We start from the raw sequence: 20,346 nt of genomic DNA on the forward strand, positions 1-20,346 counted from the left end.
TAGATATAGATATAGAGAGAGATATATATATATAGATATAGAGAGAGATATAGATATATAGATATATAGATAGATATATTAGATGTAGATTTGAACAGCAGTACTGTTTAACATGTGATATTAGATGTAGATTTGAACAGCAGTTCAGCACTAGAAACAGTTAAAGGTATTGTAAAATGGTAACAGATAAATTGGCTAATTCTTGGCTTGTTTTCCATTTTGAATAAGGGGCCTGACTATAGTATAAAGAGTCCTAATTGAAGACTGAAGTGAAAAGTTTAATCCACAAGCTAGAATTTATGTAAATCAGTTATAGAGAGTCATTTGGACATGTATGGAATTTTTGAGGTGATACGAACATGATTCCTTGAGGAAAGTGTAGAAACACAAGGAGAAAAGTAATGAGTGCCTATCACAAAAAGAACAGGTACTAAATAAGCCAGAGTGATTTGCTGAAACAGGGTGAGTTAATTGCTTCTACTGCAGATGGGTGACTGGCATGAAACTTTGTGTAATTTCCAAACCCTACTCCTGAGTTACCTTTAATTATTGTGCAATATCAAGTTCAATAAACTTGGCATGATACTCGCAATATCTGTCACCCAGTTAATTACTTCAGTGGGTAATTCAAATTAGACACATTAAGTAGATGATCAGAATTTAGTTTGAGGTTTTTTAAAAAAAAACAGCTATGCCAAAAGGAACTCAAGGTTTTAGCAAATTAATGTTAACCAAGATTTTAGTAGTTTTTTGGGATATATTTTCCTTTGATCCTTTTGTTATTCTGAAATATCATGTGAAGATTTGTTGGGTCTTTAAACATGAATTCTGTAACCTCAGGCTCCTAATTTGAATTAGGAAAGCTTCGTTAAATTTAACACCTGTCTCTATGTCTTGGGCATTCTCCATGTGCTCTAGCTTAAGAGGTCACAATTGTCTAGGTTGTTTGACATATTCCAGGATGTTAGGGCATTCATTTGCTCCACCCATCCTTCATGGTCCAGTCCCATGATGCCCAGGATTTCCTCCCATATAACAAGCCAAAAGAAAAGAAATCAGTAGGTGCTTGTAGCACCACCCATTAAACAAGCAAGAGTGGTTGATCCCTGTTGCAACTGTCTGTATTGACTTATTTGCCTAATGTTTGCTTTAAGGTTTTATTGAAGCATTTAATCTAGCTATCACACTTGGTGCTAATGGACATAGTTTCAAATCCCTAATTATAAGTAATTTAACAGCATATTTAAAGCTGCCCAGCACAAACATGATTGTCTGATTAGAGAAGATTTAATTTAGAATTTTGAATTGAAACACCCCCAGAGATTACCATGTAGTTGTTTTAGCATTAGGTACTCTTCTGGGACTGGTTTCAGGGAGGTGAAATCCATTATTATTAGAAGACACTTTAGGCTGAAAGAGCATTCAAATGTAACCCTCATTGGTTCCTTTGTATCAGTGCCAGTTTGAACTTTGGACAGGCAGTGCATTAATGCTTCATATTTTTTCATATCCTTGATACCTGACCTATAAAATCAGTGTTAAATTCTTTTCTTTATGGTCATAGCCCAAAGAATCTCCCTTCATTGTATACAGTATGGGCATACACTGCCAGAGCAATTTGTTACTGTAGAAGCATGAATGAAGGAGCAACTACTTGTGCATTTTGTTGCATCATCTGGTAGATTAAATCCTTTCCTGATACAAGATATGGCCCTTGTGGTCTGACTTCTCATTTTAAATTAACTGAAGCTTTTAAATTTTGCACATATTTCAGGGAATTAGAACACTGCTATCACTGAAATGAAGGAGGTAAGTAGATTATTTACAAGAGAATTTCTGAGTTTTGAAAAAGAAACTTTAATTTCTCCCTGGGTTCCATATATTTCAAAATCAGCAGAGTAATACTCCTTTGATGCCATGCTTGGAGACCTCATAGATGAAATGGGATTCCCTAACATACAGAGGTGGGTAGAGTAGCCAAAAATTGTACTCAAGTAAGAGTAGTGTTAGTTCAAAATAATATTACTCAAGTAGAAGTAAAAAGTAGTCACTCAAAAAATTACTCAAGTAAGAATAAAAAAGTATTGATGAAAAGACTACTCAAGTACTGAGTAACTGTTTGATCATAATAAATGATTTCTTTTTTAGAAATGTTGTAATAAGACAGACAAAAATATAAAATGTGCAAATTCTCCTATTTCCAAATAATAAAATAAAAAAGGAGTAAAAATAAATAACATTTACAAAATAAAGATACACAAATAACAAAGTTCCAAATATCAGTTTTTCATAACAAAGCTTTTGAAGCCAGTACTTGCAGTAGGTAACATGTATGTTTGAACAGTGCAAAAACTACTTAACAGTGACAAGATATACTGTATGCTGACAGTATAATACTGCATATGCACTTGCCCTTGAAAGGGCACAGCTGATAGAAAATAACATTAGAACAAGGCAGCTTGTGCACGTACAAGAAGTCTCACTTTACCTTGACTGTCATTGTCTGTGCATGTTTGGTTCAAACGTGCTTGTTCTTCACTCAGTGAAGTAATGGTTAAGCTTCAGCAGGAGTTGGCTCTCATTTTTCATGTATTCTTTCTTTCCCTGTCCGAGGTCTGTGAGGAGTTTGTGCTGCTATGCCGCCACAGTTTGTGTGTGGTCATGTGACTGCATGGCTACGTCTGATTGGTGAAACGGAGTCTTGTGATTATTGTTGCTACGTATGATTGGTGAAACAGTCATGCAGTAGATGCACTGGCAACTTCTCTCTGGCAAAATATAGTGTATCTAATGGAAAAAAGCAACGATTCAAGTGTTGCCCAATGTAGCGGAGTAAGAGTAGTTCTTCACAAATGTACTCAAGTAAAAGTATGGTGCAGTAAAACTACTCTTAGAAGTACAATTTTTTTTTTTTTTAAATTACTCAAGTAAATGTAACTTGTTACTACTACCCACCTCTGCTAACATATTATTAACATGGGTGACAGGTCCTTCAGCTGTATAGCACCCAGACTCTGGAATGACCTACCGAAATTAATCAGATCAGCTTACTCCATGAGTTCTTTTAAAAAACAACTCAAAACTCATCTGTTCAGGAAGGCTTTTAGCTCTACCTGACTTCATTACCCTTTTCTCAGTTTACCTCTATGTCAAGATGCTCATGTAACCTGTATCTGTGTGCTAGATCATCAGTTATGTTTTTTGTTAGGCTTTTCTCTGAATTTACTATCTTACTCTTCATTTATTTGGTTTAGTACAATGCTATATACTGTATACCCTGCCGTTCTTTCTTAAACTCTGTGAAGTGCCTTGAGCATGGGAAAAGCGCCATATAAATAAAATGTATTATTATTAATAGATGTTTCTTTTTCAGTTAACCGTATGCCACACTGCTGCACTCGGTCTTCCCTCTGTGCTACAAATGTCTGTTTTGGAACCAAATTTGCAATGGGAGATGGAGTTCAGAGTTTATCAACACCACTTTATTTCTGTCTAGTCTTGCCTCTGTTCATGGCATGTAGAGGAACTGTTAGAACTGTAAAATAGACCACATGCATCAGCTGTCTGCAGTTAAGGGCAATGAAGGCAGTTGTTTTGTTTACTTTTTTCACTTTCTGTTTGAATGTAATCTTGTGTCAAAAGATTTTACGGAATCTGTTGTGGTGAAAGTAACTTGGAAGCAATAATGTTTGCATCACTCCTACAGTCCAGGGTAGAAGTTAACATCCCCCATCAATAGCAGTCTCTTATTAGATGTTAAATAAGGAAGAAAATGCAGGAAATTCACAGCACTGTCTTTTACCTTCAGCTGCAGTCCAACATTGTCTCATGTTGGAGACAACAAGGCACCCTTTTCTCTGGCTTCCCAAACATGTTGTTTCAGATGTTCTTATTAGTGTATTAGATAGTGATAGTTCAAACTAGCTGTGTTCTCTGTCACCAACCTAGCTGATTCCCAGGGTGCATACATTGGTCCTATTGAGGTAGTCTTCTTTTTTTGTCTTTATTACATCAGGTTGTGGCCCTTTTTCCTAGAACTCCTCACAATATGTTAACTCCCCTTGGTCCTCTACAGTGCTCCAGGAATATATCTGTATAGACATGGCTAAGTCAATTTGAAGACTCTTTAAATGAATCTTCCGCCAGCACTATTTCCATCATTTTTCCGCCACAGTTAACCCCCATTTTCAGCTACAGTACTTTGGTCATTGACCTGAGAAATTAAGTACTTCAACTAATCCTATAGTTTTACTCCATAATGGGATAGAGTTGTGTTTTTTTTTTTTAAATGATTTCATAATTGTGAGATCTTTGTCTTGCACCTATTGTGCCTGTAGGGCATTAAATTAACAGGAAGTAAGCAAGGATATGAGCTCATTCTTTGTGGGGCGACCCATATATGATTGCAGTTTTATTGATTAACATCAAATACTTGGGATGCACCAGTACTATTTTATAACGTTGGTACTTATACTGTGTGCTTTTGTTCAAAAGAAAATAATGATGCTACATTTCTTATCGGCAACAGATGTATCAGATCAACATGGCTTTATTTAATAAACCATACTCAAGGAAGGTTGTTTGTTTAAGAAAGAATAAACCTTTATTTTTTAATATTAATCATTTTTTAAAATTTTTCAATACAGGGTTACGTACGAGATACCCACTGTAGGTTTGTACTTAAGTTGAATTCGTATGTAAGTCGGAACAGGTACATAAATTTAATAAATGCTATTGTTGATCAACTGTAACCAAGCCAATGAATGATGGAGTTTCACCTCTCTCTGACTTTATTATTTATACTTTATTTTCGATGGTAATGGTTTTTCTCTTCTTTACTGTATCACCAGCACTTGCATCAGATTTGTGTTTCAGAGACATTCTTGAAGGGTGAAGACAAACTTAAGATGTGCTTTTCTGCACAGCACTGTTTACACTATCACAGCAGGAAGGCACCCCTCGTCAGTACATCTGATGTACTGATAAGAGACAGCTTCCTGCTATGTGCGTAACAGTACAAGCAGGCTTGCTATTGAGAATGAATGGGAGCATCTAGGGGCGGTTCATCACCAGCCCACCTCACAGTCACCTTCACTACAGTATGCTGCCTGCAGTGTCCGCCCACCGAGAACGAACACGGTGCAGCCAAAGGCAGGTAGTGAATCGCCCCCATTCAAGAGGCAGCCATCCGATGCACACTACAATGCTACACCCTGCTGCCCCGTTCACCCTCAATGGCCTCCATTCAGCCACAACAGGATCACCACTTGCGGCATTACCAGCTTCCCACTGGGAACGAATGGGGCAGCTGTGTGTGCTGGGCAGTGAAAACGCTTGCCGCCAGGAGCCACCCGAGGGACACTACACTACACTGCGCAAGCAGCGAAATCGCCCTCCATCCAGTCACCGCTTGCAGCATTACCAACTGCACACTCAGAACGAACGGGGCAGCTGTGTGTGGTGGCCATGCAGTGAAACCGCTTGCCACCGGGAGCTGCCCAAGGGACACTGCATTACGCGAACAGCGAAATCGCCCCCCTCCAGTCTCCATCCAGCCAACGCTTGCAGCATCCCCAGGCTGAAGATAACAGAGCGGCAGTTACTGAGGTGCATGCGTCGCAGCTGTGGCCCTGTTCATAAGTCGTAGGTCGGATGTCCGTAACCTGGGGATTACCTGCGCTAGTTGGCTCTGCCCCCTGCTCACTTCACTTGCCAACCCCTGGGTTTGGTTAACCGGGTATACAATTTTAAGAGATTATTTTCACTTCATTCATTTTCATTCATTTTTTATTTCTTGATATTTCCCAGTAATAAAGCTGTAGTGAATGAGTTATTCCCCCTCACCCGGGGCTGCTAGTGCCATGGTGCATGATCTGCATGTCGCGTTGCGTGATGTTAATTTAAAAGCCTGTATAGCAGCTTTCCTTTAAGCCAGCTGCTACTTGTGTCATGCTGCATGATCTGCATGTCGCACTGAGCGACAATCAATTAAAAGCCTGTACTGCAGCTGTTGCTGCTTGTGCCGTGCTGCGTGATCTGCAGGTCACACTGCTCAATGATCATTTAAAAGCCTATACAGCAGCTGTCCTTTTGTCTCGCTGGACGTTAAAGTGTCTCAGAGAAATTGTTTGTAAGTAGGGCGTGATGTGTAAGTAGTCCCCCGGGACTTCAAATTGTCTTCCGTGCAAGTAGTCTCGCGAGACTTCAGTGTCTTCCAAGAAGACCTGCTGTGCATGTGTACCATGCCAACATTTTTGAATTTTTTTACGACGTTCTACTTTGTCATCTACTCTTTCTCCTTTATTTCTGGCCCCGGGCTTGGTTAAATGTCTTTCTCGCTGGACGTATCACGCTGTTTGCTTTGTGAAGGGGGGCGGTGGGGGTGGGGTGTTTCTGAACACGTGCTAAGGAGTTGCTTTCGGCAGCTGCATGTTCTGCTTGTTGTGCTGCGCGTTGTTTATTTAAAGCCTGTACAGCAGCTGTAATTTTGTCTCACTGTCTTGTCGCGCGTGACGTCAAAGTGTCTTCCAAGAAGATCATGTCTTGACTCCCTCCCAAGATTTTTTTTTTTTTTTATAATTGGGAGATTTAGTCAATAATAGATACACACACACACACACTTTTTTTTAATAAATTGGACTTTCATATAAGAAAACAAAGTTTTCAAATGTTAGAGGCAGGTTCATTTCAACAAAGACATTTCAGCCCTATCACAGATCAGTCTGTTTCTTACCTTATTTACTACTCTCGGAGCTGCATTTAAAAAGTCCTTCACTGACCACACTGGAACGTAGTACTAATAGAAGCTTTTGTGGTTAAGTACCCATGTAAGGGAATTGGATTATACTGTTTGTCCACTGGTGCAGAAAATTGTCTGATCTTTATATAATTGATTCAGATAGGTATATTTTTAGTTCAAGATTATTGTGATGTGTGCATAGTTGAATGATATTCTTATTTGCATGTCTCCTCAGAATTGTAACAGCAATGCAATTCTAACAAAAGACACATACTAACACATTTGTACTAGGTGTGCTTTTCTAGTATTTTCTCTCTCTCTCTCTCTCTCTCTCTCTCTCTCTCATATATATTGAAGGTTGAAAACTGTAATCTTTACATGCGCTGAGTGACTTGACTAAACAGAATGTGTTTCCTACTTTATCCTCTCAACCTACTCTCAGAAAATATTCTATTTATCCTGTCAGAATTTTCTTTGCTGTCAGGTAGCATCAGTTGCATATGCAACCACAGTATTAAACATGCACAGACATTGCAAGCAGGTAGTTTCATTAAGTAAACTTATAAAAAAATTGATACACCCAAGAACATTTACATTCTTTACAAATTAACTGAATATGCTAGAGGTTGCATTCTAAATTTTTTCTAATCTTTCCTCGTCATTGTTTTTACTTAAGATGATAAAAGACCATTCAAAAAAATAATAGGCTTAATCTAGAAGTGACTAGTTTTTTGATGTTTAAATTCTTAGTTTTAACTTTAAAAAAATAATTCCCCTTGAAATTTCTTCAGCACTTAAGCAACATTTTGCAGTGCTGATTGCCTTGTTTAACTTTTGAAAAACATTAAAACCGCACACATAACTTTTGCTTTCATTTGAATTTTATTTGGCAATATGGCATATTTGAAGTGTAAGCATCATAGAATTAAACGTGGTACAAACAGCATTTTTACAAATGTTAGGGAGTAATGTGTGTACAGTTCAGGACAGAAACAGATCTACATACATATGTAAAATGAAAGAACTCCTCTGACAGAATTTTCAGTCCTTTCCCAATGGGAATTGGCTTAATGAAATTTTGTGAATTTGAAGATGAGTCTGTCTTGATTTAAATAGTTAGTGTACATTTTATATTATCAGCATATGTAGTGGTTTCTCTGAGGCATCACTGCATAAAGCTTGGCTGTATCCTGAAACTGATTCTGCATGGTGCTGCACTGGGTGACAAAGTGTTGATTGCATTAATATGAAACGTAGTGGTAAAATTGGAAACTGTTTTCCCTGTAATTCTTTGCCATATGGCTATGCCAAAAGCCTATAGAACTGTCACAGTGACAAGCACTGTACTGACTACAACAGTATAGCTCTAAGTAATTCCCTTCATTTGTGATGCGTTTGCCATTTGTTACGACTCCATTACCCTTCCATGAAAGCAAGTTAGTTTTATTCTATATAACATTTTAGCCTTTTATTATTATTTTTTTTACCAAGTTATAAGAACAAATATGTACCATTTTTATTTATTTCTTTGCATTAGTGTAACCTGCTGCATCAATGCTGTTTTTGTTCAAAATATTTTTATAGCCTTTGCCGTCATTTAATGTACTTGTCATAAAAGAGGAAACTGACAGATTCCATGTATAGATTGTCTTTGCTTTGTTTTTATTGGAACCAGGGAAATCACTCTGTACATGGTGCCAGTCTGCATGCATCCACATTCTCTAACAAGGATAATTTGTTTATTTATTGGAATTATTCTTGTTTGTTTTACATCAAAGTTAAAATACATTGCAGCTGTATGCAGATTTATTTCTTATGTTGGGAACACTGACAAGTTAAGTTACTTGCTGTGAGTCACGTTGGTGTGGTGAGAAGTGTGCTTGGACCCCATATTTAGCAATCTAAATCATATCTGATTTCTTTTTTTATTCTTGAATTTCTCTGAAATTTTGTTGTTTAACTAGGTCTATTCAGCAAATGTTGCAGTTTCAATGAATGTATTTTCTGTTTGGACAGACTAGGTTTTAATGCTATATTTGAATGAGCTATACTTCTGAAAGCTATCATTCTGCAGGCTGAATACTCCCTTTTCCTTACCATTGTTCTCTGACTTTTTCCAGATGCCTGCATCCTGTTTTTTGCCTTTTTGAATTTCATACGACTGTAGTTGAGTTACACTTAACCATTTTGGAGAACCCTTAATTTTCAATTTCATTTTCAAAATGACTGATATACGGCTAGCTGACTAATATCTTGATGATAATAATAGTATTTATTATTTACATTTATGTAGCACTTAAAGTAGGAACGTTCAGCTTTAATGTGTAGTAGCATTCATTATGTCTTATAAGTAAGTAATAATGAACACAGCAGGAGTTGTGAACAGAACTAATTTGAGACTATCTTGGTGTATAAAATTCATGTTTAAAACAGATGCAACCAGTGTCTCACTGATTCATAGATCATAGGTCTGTCAATAGTTGTCTTCATGGTACTAGTTCAGGTCATGCTTCATGAGTTCCCTTATATTTAAAAAAATTTGCCGAAGTAGAAATAGTATGGCTTTAACATTGTGGTTTTACAAGTGATACAACTTTTGGGCTGACAAGTGTATGCATTGAAAGAAAAAATGCTAGTATTTTAGAAAATGTTTGAATTAGACATTCAGATTTTAGACATGCAGCAAAAGCTAATTAAACCAGTATGCTTGAATAACATAAATTCTCGAACGTTATTTCAGTCCTCTAAAATGTTTACATGGTCTTTAGAAAATCCCCATGTTTCAAAATTAATAATAACAACAACATAGATTTGTTCTACCCATCCCAAACTACTGTATAACATTTTTAAAAAATCTGCACAGGCAAAAACAATTATAAAGCATTTATGTTAACACAGTCAGTTAACTGGGCCTGTGGGTGACTGTATTCTCTCTTTACTTGTGCCTAATGAAGTCATGAAGAGGGTATGGTATAGCTTCCATATATTTGGTAAATCAAAGTATTAATAATCTTTTTGTTTTAAATCTTATTTAAACATGAATTTTACTTAGCGTTTCAGTGTGGGATTGGGGGAGTTGCATATCTATACTAATAAAGGGCAAAGCCCTCACTCACTCACTCACCGTGTAGGTAGAAGGCTGAAATTTGGTAGGCTCATTCCTTACAGCTTACTTACAAAAGTTGGGCAGGTTTCATTTCGAAATTCTACGCGTAATGGTCATAACTGGAACGTATTTGTGTTCATATACTGTAATAGATTGCAGCTCGATAGCCGTGGGAGGCGGAGTTTCGTATTAAAGCATTTAACCAATCACATTTCAGCCATCATTTGTTGCCAGGCAGAGAGGCTTTCACAATCTGTTGTGGAGGCACTCTAACACAGAATAAATGTTAATTAACCTGTTGCTTCAACCAATCAGATTTTGAGTTAGTGTCAGTAGAGCCCTCTAGCAGGCGTTCGGCAGCGTCACCGTATTCAGACCCATTGATTGGATAGAAGCCGATATGAGGAACTCTCCGAGGCGCTGAGCGCGCATAAACTCTCGGCGAAAGATCGTCGCGTGCACTACGGCCAACTCCATGGCAGGATTCTGGACAATATTATTTGCCAGACCCAGACCAGATTTCAAGACCACGAAAACCTGATGTTCGTCACGCTCCTCTAGCCCCAGAAGTTTCGGGAATACAAGAAAAATTTCACGCCTGCAGCCTTCTCCACTTTAACACATGAGCCACGGAGCGCTTTTTGATCTGTCTTGGCTAAAAACAGAACTGACTATAATCTATGCCATGGATGATTTTGCAGGAAAATCTCCCACTGATCTCCTTGACTTCCTTCATCAGAAAAATCTGAATGAGAGCATGGGGCAGCTGTTCACATTGGTATATTTGGCGGTGAGCATTCCTGTGTACACTGCTTCTGTCGAGCAGACATTTTCAGCCTTAAAGCGAATTGAAACTTATGCCAAAAATACCATAGGGCGGGTTCGCCTTTCAGCATTAGCTGAGATGGCGATAGAAGGTGAGGTTTTCATTGAACTAAAGCGCACGGATAATCCGTACGACAGAGTAATTGAACTGTTTCTGAGGAAAGAGAGGATGATGCATTTTATTTACAAATAATCCGAATTTTTGGTGAGTAAAATGTTGAGATTTTCCTAAATAATATTGCAAGTTTATGAGTTATTATTGATGTTTTTTATGTGTGTCGCGGCTGTGGCTGCAGTAGAAAGGAACTTGTTGATCCCTGGTTTGTCTATTCAATAAAGGAATTTATTGTGGCTGCAGAAGTTATCTTTTATATATTTATATATATATATATATATATATATATATATATATATATATATATATATATATATATATATATACACACACACACACCCGATCTACATACTGTTAAATAAATGCGAATCCATACGCGTGGCTAACATGAGAGGCTTCGCCTCTAGCGCTGACGTCCAAGGTTTGATTCCCGAGACGGGCTGCAGTGAGTGTGTAAACCTGATGAGCCCAGAATTAGGGCAAAACACGTGCCGCGTACTTTTTGCATTATTTGACAGTAAAACTATTTCAATATATTCAATCTATACTAATAAAAGGCAAAGCCCTCACTGACTCACTCACTGACTCACTCACTGACTCATCACTAATTCTCCAACTTCCCGTGTGGGTGGAAGGCTGAAATTTGGCAGGTTCATTCCTTACAGCTTCCTTACAAAAGTTGGGCAGGTTTTATATCGAAATTCGTATAATTCGTAATGGTCAAAACTGGAAGCAGTTTTTCTCCATTTACTGTAATGGAGATGAGCTTCAACGCCGTGGGGGAGTTTCGTGTGACATCATCACGCCTCCCACGTAATCACGCAGTACATAGAAAACCAGGAAGAGCTCAAAAAAGCGCTTAAGAAAACATGCATTATATAATTGAGAAGGCAGCAAAACAATAAGAAGCGAGCGAGTGACATATACAACCATATTCATGAGTTCTGCTACTTCGGAAACAAAGCACGATGTAAACCTACACTTTAAATTAAGTTCATAGACAGGCTGCGCTGGCGTTTGTAATTTAGTGCCTGCCCATATAAGGCCGTCCGTCAGCGGCAATCCAATAGCAAACTGCCACGGGTAAATATTCACGGGTGAAGGACTGTGCTTATGGAGAGGAAGATGAGATGGTCAGGGTGGTGTTTGACACAAACTCAGCGAAACTGCGAGAGAAAGTTTTAAGTGCCAGGACTAAGGTAACATTAAATACAGCCACGGACATAGCACGAGATGGCACCAGCACAGCTGGGAACCTTCGATGCATGTACACGAGCGGCTCATGTGAACTGGCGCAGTGCACAGATAAAGGCAACAGTTCCAAAGAGCTGAACAAAACCGAATTACACAATTGAAAAGGCAGCAAAAATATGAAGCGTCTGATAAGCATATTCATAAATCCAGCTACTGCGGAAACAAAGCACACGGTGGAAAAAGTCAATGTCCCGCTAAAGGAAGACAGTGTAAAAAAACCCTTGCATGCAGTGTGTCAGGTCTCAGATAAAGAAGAAGACGAGCTGTTTATTGATGCAGTAAGAAACGAATCGATGAATGAAACCTGTCATCTTTACAGCGATTGACAAACACGGAATGTAACTTGAACACAACACATCCTACAAATACGAACCTGATTGAAAGAAATAATGATAATCAAATCCTTGATGACAGCAACACTCAGTAACACTCACAAAACAAATACTGTATATTGACAGTCATGTTACGTTATTTTTAAAATGTTCCCTTTTCTTTTCTACCTTTTTAACACACTACTTCTCGCTGCGATACGCTGGTATATATATATATATGTATATATATATATCCCGCTCTACATACTCGAATAATGGATACTTTATTCGCCATCAATGATTGTTTTGGTAAAGCCATACTCAGTGTATTCATTAGATGAGCGGTAAAAAGTAAGAGCGAGGGAGGATGACTCATTGAGGCATGCAGGCTGTAGTCTTGCGTCAACTCTATCTGAATTAGCGATCACATTTGAAAAAACATATCTTTTCAAGTTCTATTTAGTCCATATGTGTCAAACTCAAGGGCCGTGGGCCACATCCGGCCCGGCGTGTAATTATATCCGCCCGAGATCATTTTATATACTGTATTATTGTTATTAAAGCCCGGGTATATGAAGAGCTGGTAACACAATAAACTACAGATCCCATAATGCAGCGCTTCAGCTGCCTTGCATCAGGGTAACCTGAATGCAATTCAGAAGATACAGAAAACAGCATAATTAAATAAGAATCTGACACTTCAGCGGACGTTTTAACCCGTGCACAATCACAAAGTGATTTCAAGTGAAGCTGCTTTTATGGGAGACACAAATGCACCAGTTCACCTTGCCCCACTTTCCCTGTTGCCAAGTACTGTTAAACCAAGTCGTCACTACGGTGTTCCCAAATACGCACTTTGCTGATAAACTGAGCGCTGCGCACTGAGTTTACCACGGCGCTTTGGTGACTTTGATGAACAAAAAGTCCGTCTACATGCGGCTCGAACCTTGTGCATGTTTGGTAGCACATATCTGTGTGAGAAGCTCTTCTCAGTGATAAAGACTAACAAAACAGCACACAGGAGTCGCCTCACTGATGAGCACCTGCAATCCATCCTGAGAATCTCCACAACACAGAACCTCACAGCAAACAGAAACGAACCTGTGGCCAAAAAAAGATGCCAGGCGTCCAGCTCTAAAATGACATATGAGCAAAGACAACTGAATGATTTGATTTGTTATTGCACGTAAGAGCGGAGTCAACCGTTTTAACAAACAGCGTATTGCACTGATACGAAATAGCTGTGTGTGTATATATGTAGATATGTATGTATATGTATATATATGTTTATATATGTGTGTGTATATATGTGTATGTATTTGTGTGTATATATGTGTGTGTATGTATGTATGTATGTGTGTGTATATATGTAGATATATATGTATGTATATATGTGTATATGTATAGATATGTATATATGTGTATATGTATAGATATGTTTGTGTGTGTGTGTGTAAATATATATATATATGACAACAACACTCATCACTCACAGCAGTGACAAAACTATTACATTGACGTTATTTTCAAAATGTTTCCTTTTCTTTTTCATTACTTCTTTAACACACTACTTCTCCTCTAAGCCTTGTATTTTACTAGTATATATATATATATTAGCGCTTCGATTCATTTACCCTGCACCCTCTTGGTTTGAGAAAAGTATGAAAAATATGAGGTTAACGCATGAAAAACAGATCACCAATTGAAGCTTTATGAATAATGTATACTTTATTCGCCATCAATAATTATTTTGGTAAAGCCATACTCAGTGTAATCCTCCTTCCTTTTTTTAATTTTTTCGCGACTAACCATGATTAAATGAATGGTAAAAAATTAAGAGTGAAACGAGGGTGACTTATTGAGGCAGGCAGGCGACAGCTCAATAGCTCAAATTTGGATATAAGTAGGTTCTATTTTGTCATCAGAAATATCATTGGTAGGAACGTAAGTTGAATTTAGTCTTTAAATTTCTATGGTGAAGAAAAATTTTTGCAATGATGACTAAATTTAAGTTACATTCCTACTAAACATATTTCTGTCGACTAAATAAAAATTACTTGTATTTAAAATTTAAATAGAACTTGAACAGATACGATAGTTCATAATACCCGCAGCACTAAGTGCCGTAAAGAGCAGGAGTCATCCGTTTTAACAAGCAGCGTATTGCACTGATACGAAATAGCCTGCCCATTTAATTATTTAGGAATGGATAGATAAATTAAGATTTTGTACAAATGATGTTTTTAATTTTTCTTCCTCGATGGATTCTGGCACCCCCAGCAACAGCTGCTCGCACCTCAAATGAGATATATATAGATATATAGAGAGATATATATATATAGATATACACTCACCTAAAGGATTATTAGGGGGTCAAACACCGTATTAGTATGGTGTTCCTTTTGCCTTCAGAACTGCCTTAATTCTACATGGCATTGATTCAACAAGGTGCTGAAAGCATCCCTTAGAAAAGTTGGCCCATATTGATAGGATAGCATCTTGCAGTTGATGGAGATTTATGGGATGCACATCCAGGGCACGAAGCTCCTGTTCCACCACATCCCAAAGATGCTCTATTGGGTTGAGATCTGGTGACTGTGGGGGCCATTTTAGTACAGTGAACTCATTGTCATGTTCAAGAAACCAATTTGAAATGATTCGAGCTTTGTGACATGGTGCATTATCCTGCTGGAAGTAGCCATCAGAGGATGGGTACATGGTGGTCATGAAGAGATGGACATGGTCAGAAACAATGCTCAGGTAGCCCGTGGCATTTAAACGATGCCCAATTGGCACTAAGGGGCCTAAAGTGTGCCAAGAAAACATCCCCCACACCATTACTCCACCACCACCACCAGCCTGCACAGTGGTAACAAGGCATGATGGATCCATGTTCTCATTCTGTTTACGCCAAATTCTGACTCTACCATTTGAATGTCTCAACAGAAATCAAGATTAATCAGACCAGGCAACATTTTTCCAGTCTTCAACTGTCCAATTTTGGTGAGCTCGTGCAAATTGTAGCCTCTTTTTCCTATTTGTAGTGGAGATGAGTGGTACCCAGTGGGGTCTTCTGCTGTTGTAGCCCATCCGCCTCAAGGTTGTGTGTGTTGTGGCTTCACAAATGCTTTGCTGCATACCTCAGTTGTAACGAGTGGTTATTTCAGTCAAAGTTGCTCTTCTATCGGCTTGAATCAGTCGGCCCATTCTCCTCTGACCTCTAGCATCAACAAGGCATTTTCGCCCACAGGACTGCCGCATACTGGATGTTTTTCCCTTTTCACACCATTCTTTGTTAACCCTAGAAATGGTTGTGCGTGAAAATCCCAGTAACTGAGCAGATTGTGAAATACTCAGACCGGCCCGTCTGGCACCAACAACCATGCCACACTCAAAATAAGGCGATTCACACTTTGTTTTTTGCGCGTATACGATTATGAGGTCCTCAGCTCGGATTAAGAAGACACGCGACAGTGGAGGACTGACAGTGCCATCACAGCGATTAATGGCAGGGCGTCGCCAGTCTACACAAGACCCACGCGACTGTCCCCAAAAGGCGATCATAACGTCGGCGAAAACGTCTCTCTATACTATATAAAAGATAAAGGCAACTTTCCTTTCTTTACACCTTTTTTTCTTTTATCCCAAACCAAAGCCTTTCTCTCTTAACACGGCAGAGGACACAAAACTAATTTTCTTTAAATGCCGGTAAGGCACATTACCAGAGGCACAAATTTGAACGTTCACATAGAAAATGTAATTTCTATACCACAGCCGTCGTGTAGCGCCTTTCAAAAGGCATCTACTACTGAGAGATGATCCATATACATTTTAGCTGCTGTTAGTTCTACTTCCCTGTTGTGTTACACAGTCTTTAAAATGTAGTTTACCCGCAACCACTCCAGTAGTGCTAAAATGTACCTGTACTTCTTAAAACGTTAATGTTTTACTGTTTAATAACTTATAGACTATATTTTATTATTTTTCCCTTGCACTCAGTGACCAAAGATAGACACATACAAACATACACACAAGTATGTGTGTGTGTGTGTGTATATATATATATATATGACAGCAGCAATCCAAGCTGTGAAAAAAAAAAAAGGAGGCGTGTCAGACGTCGTGGTACATTTTCTGATGCAGCTAGACGAAAATAACTTTGTGACGCTGCCGCCAAATACACAAAACAATTACTTTGACAATAATGTTACATTATTTATAAAATGTTTCCTTTTCTTTTTCATAACTTCTTTAACACATGACATCGCTGCGAACAACACTCATATCAATGACAAAACAATTACATTAACAATCATGTTACGTTATTTTTAAAATTTTTCGTACCTTCTTTAACACACTACTTTTCCGCTGCGAAGCGCGGGTATTCTGCTAGTGACTTTATATATTCCAGTGCTGACTTTATATATTCAAGTTTTGACTTTATATATTCTGACGCCGACTTTATATATTCATAAAATCAATGTATTTGCCTGTTTGGCACCCCATAGTATATGTGTGTGTATATATATGTACACATGTATGTATGTATGTGTGTATATATGTGTATATATGTGTGTATATATATATTATATATATATATATATATTAGTCAAATATAACACAAGTAAACACAAAATGCAGTTTTTAAATGGTTTTTATTATTTAGGGAGGAAAAAAAATCCAAACCTACATGGCCCTGTGTGAAAAAGTAATTTAAAAAAAAATAACCTAACTGTGGGGTATCATACCTGAGTTCAATTTCCATAGCCACCCCCAGGCCCAATTACTGCCACACCTGTTTCAATCAAGAAATCACTTAAATAGGAGCTGCCTGACACAGAGAAGTAGACCAAAAGCACCTCAAAAGCTAGACATCATGCCAAGATCCAAAGAAATTCAGGAACAAATGAGAACAGAAGTAATTGAGATCTATCAGTCTGGTAAAGGTTATTAAGCCATTTCTAAAGCTTTGGGACTCCAGCGAACCACAGTGAGAGCCATTATCCACAAATGGCAAAAACATGAAACAGTGGTGAACCTTCCCAGGAGTGGCCGACCGACTAAAATTACCCCAAGAGCACCGAGACGACTCATCCGAGAGGTCACAAAAGACCCCAGGACAACTTCTAAAGAACTGCAGGCCTCACTTGCCTCAATTAAGGTCAGTGTTCACGACTCCACCATAAGAAAGAGACTGGCAAAAACGGCCTGCATGGCAGATTTCAAGGCGCAAACCACTGTTAAGCAAAAGAACCTTAGGGCTTGTCTCAATTTTGCTAAGAAACATCTCAATGATTGCCAAGACTTTGGGGAAAATACCTTGTGGACGGATGAGACAAAAGTTGTACTTTTTGGAAGGCAAATGTCCCGTTACATTTGGCGTAAAAGGAACACAGCATTTCAGAAAAAGAACATCATACCAACAGTAAAATATGGTTTTGGTAGTGTGATGGTCTGGGGTTGTTTTGCTGCTTCAGGACCTGGAAGGCTTGCTGTGATAGATGGAACCATGAATTCTACTGTCTACTAAAAAATCCTAAAGGAGAATGTCCGGCCATCTGTTCGTTAATTCAAGCTGAAGCGATCTTGGGTGCTGCAACAGGACAATGACCCAAAACACACCAGCAAATCCACCTCTGAATGGCTGAAGAAAAACAAAATGAAGACTTTGGAGTGGCCTAGTCAAAGTCTGACCTGAATCCAATTGAGATGCTATGGCATGACCTTAAAAAGGCGGTTCATGCTAGAAAACCCTCAAATAAAGCTGAATTACAACAATTCTGCAAAGATGAGTGAGCCAAATTCCTCCAGAGCTGTAAAGACTCATTGCAAGTTATACTTAAGCAGCTTGATTGCAGTTATTGCTGCTAAGGGTGGCCCAACCAGTTAATAGGTTCAGGGGGCAATTACTTTTTCACACAGGGCCATGTAGATTTTGGATTTTTTCTCCCTAAATAATAAAAACAATTATTTAAAAACTGCATTTTATGTTTTACTTGTGTTATTTTGACTAATGGTTAAATGTGTTTGATGATCAGAAACATTTTGTGTGACAAACATGCAAAAGAATAAGAAATCAGGAAGGGGGCAAATAGTTTTTCACACCTGTATGTATGTATGTATGTATGTATGTATGAATTAGCAGAATACCCGCGCTTCGCAGCGATGTCATGTGTTAAAGAAGTTATGAAAAAGAAAAGGAAACATTTTAAAAATAATGTAACATGATTGTCAAAGTAATTGTTTTGTGTATTTGGCGGCAGCGTCACAAAGTTTTTTTCGTCTAGCTGCATCAGGAAATGTACCACAACGTCTGACACGCCTCCTTTTTAGTGTTTTCTCACAGCTTGGATTGCTGCTGTCTATATATATATATATATATATATATATATATATATATATATATATATATATATATATATACCTATCTACATCATATATACATACATACACACACACAAATTTTATATATGTGTGTATGTATGTGTGTAGTATATATATAAAAACATACATACATATATATACACATACATATACTTGTGTGTATGTTTGTATGTCTATATGTGTGTGTATAGCTTTGGTCACTGAGTGCAAGGGAAAAATAATAAATAGTCTATAAGTTATTAAACAGTAAAACATTAACGTTTTAAGAAGTACAGGTACATTGAGCACTACTGGAGTGGTTTCAGGTAAACTACATTTTAAAGACTGTGTAACACAACAGGTAAGTAACTAACAGCAGCTAAAATGTATATGGATCATCTCTCGGTAGTTGATCCCTTTTGAAAGGTGCTACACGACAGCTGTGGTATTGAAATTACATTTTCTATGTGAACGTTCAAATTTGTGCCTCTGGCAATGTGCCTTACCGGCATTTAAAGAAAATTAGTTTTGTGTCCTCTGCCGTGTTAAGAGAGAAAGGCTTTGGTTTGGGATAAAAGGAAAAAGGTGTAAAGAAAGGGAAAATTGCCTTTTTCTTTTATATAGTATAGAGATGTGTTGCTGGCGTTATGATTGCCTTTTGAGGACAGTGGTGGGTCTTGTGTAGACTGGTGAGCGTCCTGCCATTAATCAGCTGTGATGGCACTGTCAGTCCTCCACTCGTGTCGTGTCTTCATAATCCGAGGGGGGACCTCATAATCGTATACGTGCAAAAGAAAGTGTGAATCGCCTTAATATTATTTTTCCGTGGTGTAGAAAAGGGGTCCCGTGTTTGCACTTGTCTGGGCTATAGCGCAGGGGGAGGATGAAAAAATTAAAAGTGCTCACTTTGACTTAAGGCAGAAGCGCAGTCCAGCGTCTCAAAGGCCGGCACAGCTATGCACGCGCTGGCTGCTCGACTTTTCTGGGCAGGAGACCACAGTTTTTGCAGACACGTTCATGATATCAAAAGTCTCAGGCTCTTTGGAGGTCATTCATATATTATATATATAGCAAAATCTCCGCCCTGCAGGATAGTGTGTTAAAGTAATGAAAAGAAAGGAAACATTTTAATAATACGTAACATGATTGACATTGTCATGAGTGTTGCTGTCATATATATGCCTGCCTAAATAAGTCACCCTCGCTTTGCTCTTATTTTATTTACCGTTCATTTAATCATGGCTATTGGCGGAAAATTATTAAATGGAAGGAGGATGGCTTTACCAAAACAATTATTGATGGTGAATCGATTATTCATAAAGCTTGAATTGGTGATGTTTTTCTGTGTTAACCTCATATTTTTTCAGACTTCTTCTCAAACTAAGGTGGTGCGAGGGTAAAATGAATCGGGATGCTGATCAATGTAATCCGTGTACCAGGAAATCATGCATTGACAAAAGCTCCCTTTGCTTGTAATGCAAAGTGTGATTAAATGCATTATTTTTTAACGCGTTATGGAGCACATGCATCGAAGCTTCTCAGCTGTGTTTGTGCTAAGAAAAGGAAAGATTTTAAAAATAATGTAACATGATTGTCAATGTGACCTTTTGTAAGTAGTGCCTGGAGGATTCAG

At 38.2% G+C, this 20,346-nt stretch overlaps 1 protein-coding gene across 1 annotated transcript in view; it reads left to right on the plus strand.

Moving 5' to 3' along the window:
- fam174b (family with sequence similarity 174 member B) overlaps positions 1-20,346 on the plus strand; it is a 53,847-nt gene that overhangs the window by 12,073 nt on the left and 21,428 nt on the right. The gene's annotated exons all lie outside the window — the stretch shown is intronic.

The sequence above is a fragment of the Polypterus senegalus genome, chromosome 12 (assembly GCF_016835505.1).
Source record: "Polypterus senegalus isolate Bchr_013 chromosome 12, ASM1683550v1, whole genome shotgun sequence".
Taxonomy (NCBI): domain Eukaryota; kingdom Metazoa; phylum Chordata; class Cladistia; order Polypteriformes; family Polypteridae; genus Polypterus; species Polypterus senegalus.